The sequence below is a fragment of the Callospermophilus lateralis genome, unplaced genomic scaffold, assembly GCF_048772815.1.
Source record: "Callospermophilus lateralis isolate mCalLat2 unplaced genomic scaffold, mCalLat2.hap1 Scaffold_83, whole genome shotgun sequence".
Taxonomy (NCBI): Eukaryota; Metazoa; Chordata; class Mammalia; order Rodentia; family Sciuridae; genus Callospermophilus; species Callospermophilus lateralis.
This window is the reverse complement of record NW_027516368.1, coordinates 1,889,496-1,898,706: the sequence shown is the minus strand read 5'-3', so window position 1 is coordinate 1,898,706 and position 9,211 is coordinate 1,889,496. Positions and strand designations below refer to the sequence as shown.

General features: G+C 36.0%; 2 pseudogenes; one reads left to right on the top strand and one right to left on the bottom strand.

The window, feature by feature from the left end:
* The first annotated feature begins 660 nt into the window (after nucleotides 1–660).
* Nucleotides 661–1,183, top strand: LOC143388058 (large ribosomal subunit protein eL24-like; annotated as a pseudogene).
* Nucleotides 1,184–7,921: 6,738 nt separating this feature from the next.
* LOC143389387 (transcription factor JunD-like) lies at nucleotides 7,922–8,586 on the bottom strand (annotated as a pseudogene).
* Between the last annotated feature and the right edge of the window lie 625 nt (nucleotides 8,587–9,211).

The window sequence follows — 9,211 nt, the reverse complement described above, 5'->3', positions numbered from 1 at the left end:
TAGTCACCCACATGTACTCTGCATCACCAAACTAAAGCATGGATGGTAACACTGAATACCAGAAATCAAGAGCCTTCTCTATGTCAGGCAGTGTTCTTGATTCATTATTCACTTTGTCCTTATTTTTCCAGCATCATGAGTCCTGATTGGAAGACTTCTGATCTTACAGATGAGTAAACTAAGTTTGAGGGGTGACTAATTGTTCCAAGATCACTATCTATGCATATTAAGGCTTTGACAATTTGTGTGATTTCCAATTTACTGTATCATGTATCACAATACAAAATCAGTCAGGTTTTTATGTTTGTTTGTTTGTTTTGTTTTGTTTTTTGTTTTTGTTTTATTTTGCCCCCCCCCTTGGAGGAGGAAACAAGAGGTAGAAATACAACAGGGCACCAAGAACCATCTGCATAAACTATCAATGTTAAAAACTTGATTGTGGTCATTGTTACACTGATAAATAGGTATATGCAAACATGACAATGTATGAAGTATATATGTATACTTAATTGTATTTCAGTATTACCCTAATGCAATTGTTTTAAAATTGAATGAAAGAAATAAATATATTCCTCAGAAAAACAAACTATATATTCGGAAAGCATAGGAAAAGATGCTGAGTATTATATGTCATTAAGAAATTACAAATCAGCCACTGCCATGAAGTTCAAGCTGTGCAGTTTTAGTGGGTACCAGATATAATCCATATACAGGAGTCACTATGCAAGGACTGAAGGAAAGGTTTTCCAATTTCTTAATGCAAAATGTGAGTCAGCTTTCCTATCCAAGAGGAATCTTTGGCAGTTAAACTGTACTGTCCTCTACAGAAGAAAGCATAAAAAAGGCCAGTCAGAAGAAATTCAAAAGAAGAGAACCCAACTTGAAGCCAAATTTCAGAGGGCCATCACTGGTGCATCCCTTGCGGATATCATGGCCAAGAGGAATCAGAAACCAGAAGTTAAAAAGGCTCAATGAAAGCAAGCTCTTAGGCTGCCAAGGAAGCTAATAATAATAATAATAATAATAATAATAATAATAATAATAATAATAATAATAATAATTATCTAAGCAGGCATTTAAAAAAATGGCAATGGCTGCTGCTAAGAGTCCCACAAAGGCAGCGCCTCAGGAAAAGGCTGTGAAACCAGAGAAGTTTTCTGCTTTCTGAGTTGGTGGAAAATGAGTTGGCAGATGAGATTTTAAAATAAAGATATAACGTTTTTAATTGGAGAAATGTTAAAATAAGGCAATAAAGATGTATGATTGAATAGTAGCTTTACTTCGATATGTTTAGGACACACTACACAGACTGAAAGTACTTGAATCTTGCTTAGATTTACTCCAAGTTGACTATTCAAATGCTCTTTTCATGTCATTTCTCTATCCATGACAGGCACGTTTGTTTTTTATTGGGTTTAACTTATACATTGGGACCCCCCTTCTTTTCCCACCATTATCTATTATCTGATTTGATGGTGCCAAAAATTAATAGCTGTATTAATCTCTTGCTCCCAGAAAATAGCATCCTCCTTTCTATTCTGGCTATATTATTCTGTCTCTGAACCCAAGGACACTGAATAAGAGTATGTTTTACCTATTCCCAGAGTAGTTTGTTGAGCTAGGACTTTTGACAAAGCTGTGCCAAATAAAATAAAATTGCTCAGCAGCCTGATGATCAATAAATGTGTAATGTGATAAGAAAAATATTATAATTTGTGAACAGGCTTGTACTCTATGGATGTCTTTATTATCTGCCCACCTGTGCTGAGTTGCAAGGATACAACAATGCATAAGCCATGTCTTAAACAAGCTTTCTCAAGGTAAAATTATGGTGCATGTCAACATTTTCTTCATCCCCAATTATCCAAGATAATGAATTACTAATTTTCTTGCTGGTGCATGTTAAATTCAGGCATTATTCTAATTGTTGGGTATAATAAATAAGTTTTGGGAGAAAAAAAGGAATTACAAATTAAACACACTTATAAAAATTTATAAAATTTTATTCCTGACAATATCAAGAGCTGGCAAAGATAGGGAACAAAAGGAATTCTCATACATTTGTGTGGAGATAAAAAAAAATTGGACAGCCACTCTGGAAGGCAGCTTTATAGCTTCTTAAAAATCACAATATACACTAATATGGCCCACTAATTGTATTTCTCAGTGTTAATTCGATGGAATTGAAAGCTATATCCACATACAAACATCCACAGATTCTTCACTTATGATTGCCAAGAAAGAAAGCAGCTAAGAGAGATTTCAGTAGCCATTTGCCTGTTATTAATGTAAACACTTTGATACATCCAAACACTGGAGGGTCACTAAAAAATTTAATAAAATGAAATTTACTATCAAACATGAAAACACAAGGAGGCATCATTAATACATACTGCCAGAAAGAATATATTGTCTGAAATGCCACATATGTGTAATTCCAAATTTATGACATTCTGAAAAAGTCAAACATTAAAAAAGGTAAACATTGCCAAGAAATCAGGCAGAGTAGATGTTAAAGAGGTTAAGAACAGGGACTTCTGGCATGGTGTATCTACTCTGTAAGATGCCATCATGGTGAAAATTGACATTATTCTTTCTCAATGCTTTAAAAACTGTAAAATTAATGTTTTAATATATAACTAAACTATCTATTGCCATTAATAATTATTTAGTACCATCACTATTGGCAAAATATTTTGATTTTGTACTTACATCAAATGTTTCTCAGAAATATACAAAGAAAAAAATAGTAGAAACTCTGATAGGAAAGACATATGGGAACATGGTACTATGTGATTCATTTTTCTTCATTCAACTCTCCTTAAAATAAAGTTTGTTTATTAAAACAATCAAAGAAGGGTTGGTTATTTTCCTAGCCTCAAACATGTCCAGCCCTATGACTGGCCCTCAACAATAAAATTTCTACTGAAAATTAATAATTTTCAACAACTCTTTCTTCTTTCTTTTCTTCTTTCCTTTCTTTCTTTTTTTTTCTTTTTTTCTTTTTCTTTTATTTATCTTTTTTTTGTATATTTTTCTGCGAAGTGTTGCTGATATTTTCCAATAAGAAAGTCAAGAAAAATCGATTTTTTTCTATTTTTATTATCTTTTTAGAGAACAGTGAACATAAGCCCTTAGTGATTAAACTAGTACCTTACATTAAAAAGATGCTTATACATCAATAAGAATAATTATTTATCACTCTGCTCCATAGGTAGTAATTCATTAAATACTAAGGAAAAGATGTTCTAAGCTTATTTTACTAAACTCATATTTATGAGAAAATTATCTGATATATTTTTTTAAGTCTACCTAACTTCCAATATGCTACCTATAAAATGAGATTACTTTCTTTTTCTCACCCAATATACCTCTTGTTTAAATAAATGAAGATAGTCCAAGTAAAGGGGTTTGCTGATACACATTAAGAGGCAGATAAATTGTGGGTGATATTACTGAGAAACACAGTCCTATTGATCAGATAATTAATAGGTATTTGGTGATACTGAGAGCTCCATAATCTTTCTCCATTTTTTTTTAAATAACTTAACACTTCCCATGTAGATCTTGCAATTTTGAGCTATGGTATTTACTAACACTAACCTACCAGAAACAGATAACATGGTCTGTGAGTCATATCTTTCCAGATCAAGTTCCATTATGCTAACAACAATATTTAGTAGGGTTGGACATGACCAGGGCCAGTCAGGACCTTCCCTTACATTTCTCAGACAAGGTTAACAGGAAAGAGTTTCACATTTTGGTTTCTAGAATGGGAAAGACAAAATCCTGCATGATTGGCATCAATGATTTTTTTTTTCACAGTTCTTAAACTACCTCCTCATGGCTAAGGTAGACTGTCATTACTCTGAAGAAATTATCTTCAAGCACAGATTGATTCATAATGACAATGTATATCTGCTAAATATTTAATATGATGAGAGTGAGAGAATGAGAAGATAGACTACAATGGAAAGAGGAAATTGGAAGAAAAACTGGCTCCCTCAGGAAGAAGGTGCCTTAACCTATCTTCATTCCCAAATAAGAAAAACCATTAGTCAAATTTCTTCTTTCCTTTCTCTCTTGTCTAGTTTCTTCCTTCCTCATTTCATTGTTTTTTTCTTATTTCTTATTTTCCATCTCTTCCTTGATTTCTTTCTAAAAGAAGATGTCTCAGTTCACTCTCCATGTTTACTTCTCAGAGAATTGTCATTTGGAAAATAAATCTCTATGGGAGGCATATCCAAAATAGGGTGTCATTACTCTAAATTGTTTCCAATTGAAAAACATGAAAAAAATATCTTGTAAGAGTATACACACTCACATGAAACATTAGTTTGGGGTTTATAAAAATTTATGTTCTTATACACCAATGTCTGGGGTATAGTGAGAGGCCTTACATTTTTTGCTAGGAACAGAACAAAAATAAAAATAAAAAAAACCATGACAACAGCAATAAAAAACAAATATTTTCTATCACATTACTGACTTTTCTGTAATAAAAATGTTTATGATAATTTAAAGTTATTTTGTCACTTCTTGAAAAATATTTAAACTTTCAAATGAATTTTTACTGATTTTTTCACTCAACTACCAAAGGATGATTTTGTTCACTGAAAACTTTAAAAAAATGTTTTTCAAAGACAATTTAAATTCATTTAATGAATGACAACAGACTTTGGGTGTTCAGGTAAAGTAAGCATTTATTTATTTTTTTGATGGATCTTTATTTATTCATTTATTTTATGTGGAGCTGAGAATAAAACCTAGTACCACACCCATGCTAGGCAAGTGCTCTACTACTGAGTCTCAACTTCAGCCCCTACATATATACTTCTTGTTTGTATTATTGTACATAATATTTGGGTTTGTTTTTACATAATCATACATGCATGGGAAATATTTACTCCATTTCAGGCGCCAGTTCCTCCCCTTCTCTCCCTTCTCCTTCTCCCTATTCTCCTTCCTTTACTCTTAAAGTAAGCATTTTCAATAAATTTTCTTTTGTAATTTTAAAGGAGAAAGGTAATTGGATCATCAGAGTACAACTTTGCCCCAAATATCTGATTCCATATATTGATATCAGGATGGCCAAAGCTGGGAAAAAAATAATTTTTTTCTTGAAGAAATCTCAAAGCCCTGGGTACCTACTTTGTAGCCCTGAGTCTTTTAGGCACTGAGTGACTATTCTAGATGAGGCACCAGAGTTAATGAATACTGCAGCATTAATCAAAGTGTAGCCATTTATCTGAGAAGACTTTCTGTTATTACTGAATTGATTCATGGGAAATAGTCATTTTTCCTTCTTTATCATAGATGTGCGAAAGACAGTTTAAAAAGTATAACTTGACAGTTTCTTCTACCACAGCCTGGTTTATTAGTTTCCCTTGAAATGAAAAATTTTTATTGAATTTATTAAAAATATGTGTGTAAACTATTGCCTTCTACTCTGTCCTCAGCAGAAAGAGAACTGATGTTCTATTTGCTTAACTTTATGGCTTTCTACAAAACATGTCTAGGCTTCACATTTGGATTTCCAGCTAAATTCAGCATGATGTTTATGATAGTGCTTCCTTATTTCCCTATTCCTTAACACTGTGATAGTATCTTATATTCTCCTACTTTACAAAAACCTAAATATCTTAGTGTAGTAATTATCCCAATGCACATACACACACATGAAAAATGTTGATTCCACATCTCATGGAACTTAGCTTTTAATTCAGAAGCATTTCATAATCTTCATCCTGCTCCTATGGGACTCTGTCACTTCCCTTGACTGATACTCATGTTTTTTTTTTTTTTTTTTTTTTTTTTTTTTTTATTTCAAAGCTTTTTACATTTATTTCGGGAGCATTACATCAAGAGTATGAATAACATTAAATTCCATTAGAAATAAATTTGATAATATTGGAGAGTTAGAGTGTTAAAATATTTTATCCCATCATTTCATACTTCCATGTAGAGACTCTGATAGAAATTATAGCTACTTTAAGTGTTGTTTGGATCAAAAATTTAACATGTGGTCTAAAAACCTTGAGTAAAATACCCAAAATGGAGTCATGGCTGTGTTATTTAATGCAGTTTTACTAAGCGACCACAAAACTGTGGATACACACGCACACACACACACACACACACAGACATACACGTATGTGATTTAAAAAAAAAAATGGAGTCTTGGAGGTGTCCTCTCCTGGGGAAAACAAAAAAAATAAAAATATATTGTTTTTTGATGACTAACATTTGTCAAAGCAAGCTAATATTAGGGTAGTCATTTGTCCTCTAAAGCATGAAGTCGTGAGTGTACTACATTAGTTCTCCCAAGCCAGTGTTTGCTGGGAGCCATCAGCCAAGTAGGTATGACAATTTCCTTGCCAGCTTACTCCCATGCTGTCTAGTGGAAGGACTCTTGAAAGGTGACCTTGCTCAAGGACCAGGGCAGATCCGTGTTTAGGGTGTTCCTGGTTTAGCATAATAGGAGATTAGGGTGTTCCCCATTTAGAATAGGGCGTATCCTGCTGCCTGAGTTCCTCTTGAGTTCTTAGGGTCAGACGATATATTTGGGAGACAGAAGCCCAGGTGTGGATTTGGGCAGAGAACGTGGATTTTCCCAGAACGTGTTTGTAGAAGGCCGGTGTGAGGTCGGGAATAAAGAATTGCTGTTTGAATCTACAAGCTGGTGGAGACTCATGATTTGTGCCCAGCCAGAGACTGCGGCAAGTGTTTATCACAAGCCTAACAATTAAGATAAACCCAGTATCAGAGGAATTCTCAGCCCAGTTCTACAAGAAGTTGAAAAAAGAATGAACACCAATTCTAAAATTATTTTATATAATGGAAAATAGCAAAACCTTCTAACCTCCCTCTATGAAACTAATATCAACCTGATGCAAAAACCAGATTGAGACAAATCAAGGAAAGAATATTTCAGACCAGTATTCCTGATGAACAGAGATGTAATAATTCTCATTAAAATTATGGCAAGCAACATACAAAATCATATTAAAAAGATATTACAACATGATCAGTGGAGTTTGTCCCAGGGATGCAGGGTTGGTTCAACACATGGAAATAAATTAACATTTTTTTAAATAAATGGATGTAAAGATAAGAATCAGAAAATTATTTCAATAATTGCAGGAAAAGCATTTGACTAAATACATGGTCAAAACACTAGAACACTATGAATAGTAGAGATATATCTTAACAGTATAAAAGCTGTCTATCCTAAACACAAGGGAAACTTAGACTGAAAACAGAAAACTGGGAGAACAAAGGATTACAAATAGGAATGTGGACTCACAGCAAAACAAAAACAAAAGAAGAAAAAGGCAGGGGGGAGGGATGTCAAAAGGACAGAAGTGGGGTAGCCAGAGCAAGGAAAAGGCATAGTATTTTTTTCTTCTTCTTCCCATTTCTTTCAAAAACAAATACAAGAAAACACACATGCACACACAACCATTTGTTCCCTATTAGAAATATAAATAGCGCAAAATCTAACACTCTGTTCTCTCTTTCAAAGGCAAAAAAAAAAAAAAAAGTAAAAGAAAAGGCAGGCTGGAGGCTGCAGCCACAATAGCCCACTTCCACAGGAGCAGCCAGGGCGCTCAGGTTTGTGCAACACAGGGAAGTGTGGGCAACAGAGTCAGCTCGAGGGGGAATAGAGGCAGCGTGAAGGGGGCACCTGTGCTTGACCCCTAAGGAGCAGGGGGTCCAGCTTGTCAAAGCCTAGGGCGCCCTCTTCAAGTTCTGGACACCCCCAGGATATCCCTGGGGACTATGCCCTCTCCAAGTCCTGGGCATCCTCGGGGAGGGATTTGCCAGGGCCACACCCTCTCCAAGTACAGGGAGCCCAAGCTCCCCCCCTCACCAACCCGTCCCTCAAGAAGAAGGTCACCTATGCGCCCCAAGCTCAGGATCAGTATGCGGGCACCTGGTGCTGGGGCAGAAGCTGGCAGCCACTATTCACGTGACTGAGGACTTTCTGCTTGTGATGTGCCACCTGCCCCCGCAACAGGATCACATGGGACGCCACCTCCGTGATCTGGTTCTTGAGCATCTTCACATTCTTCTCCAGGCACGAGTTGAGCTCCAGATTATGCTTTCAGTACTTGGAAGCTGTGATGCTGTTGAGCAGCCTCTTGGGATACACCTTGATGCGTTCCTTAAAGTCCATGTGGATGGGCGATGGCAGCCGGCTCTCACCAAAGCTTGGCACAAGGGGCATCATCTGAGGCTTGTCCTTAAGCACAACCAGGCATACAGGTCCCAGTGCGCCAGGGGCAGCATGGTGGGAAGTGAACGTGCCAGACAGCAAATGCGGGCCTTACAGCGCCCCCAGCGCCAGTGGCGCCACCTGCATAGCTCCTCAGGTTTGCTTAGACCAGTGCCTCTGGCGCGCCCTCCGCCAGGGGCAGCTCTCTGCAGGTTGCAGTGCCTCTGATGCCTTGCCAGAGGGTTCTCCTTCAAGTAGCCACACCAAGCTGGTTCAGCTTGTGCAAATCCTCCAGAGCCTCGACAATTTCCTCATGAACTCTTGTTCCTTGCTGCCGCTACCTTGGAGTAGAGGAACTGTGTGCTCATCAGATGTAAAGATGTCCCATTTTCTTGGAAAGGCAGAATGATCAGTCAAAATGGCCATTCTAACAAAATAGTTATACAGCTTTAATGCAATTTCTTTTAAACTCCCAAAGACATTCTTCATAAAACTGTAAAAGCAAACACAAAATTAATTTGAAAAAATATGAGAGCCACAATAGCCATAGCAGTTCTCAATAAAATGAGTGAATCAGTAGGCATCACAATATTAGAACTTAAACTATAGTACAGAGAAATAGTTGAAAAAAATATATCAAAAGACATGTAGACCAATCTATACTAGACACACATGCCAAAAAACATAAATTGGAGAAAAGATAGCCTCTTCAACAATTGATGCTGGGAAAACTGAAAATCCATATGTAGAAAGATGAAATTAAAACTCTGCTCAAAAAAATCAACTCAAAGTAGATCAAAGACTTAGACATGAGAACTGAGACCCTGTGCCTAACAGAAAAAAAAGAAAGTCCACATCCTCAACATGTTAGCTTAGGATCTGAATTCTTGAACAAGACTCCTAAAACACAAACAGTAAAATTAGGAATCAATAAATGGGATGAATTCAAACTAAGAAGCTTATTCTCTGCAAAGGAAACAATCTACAACATGA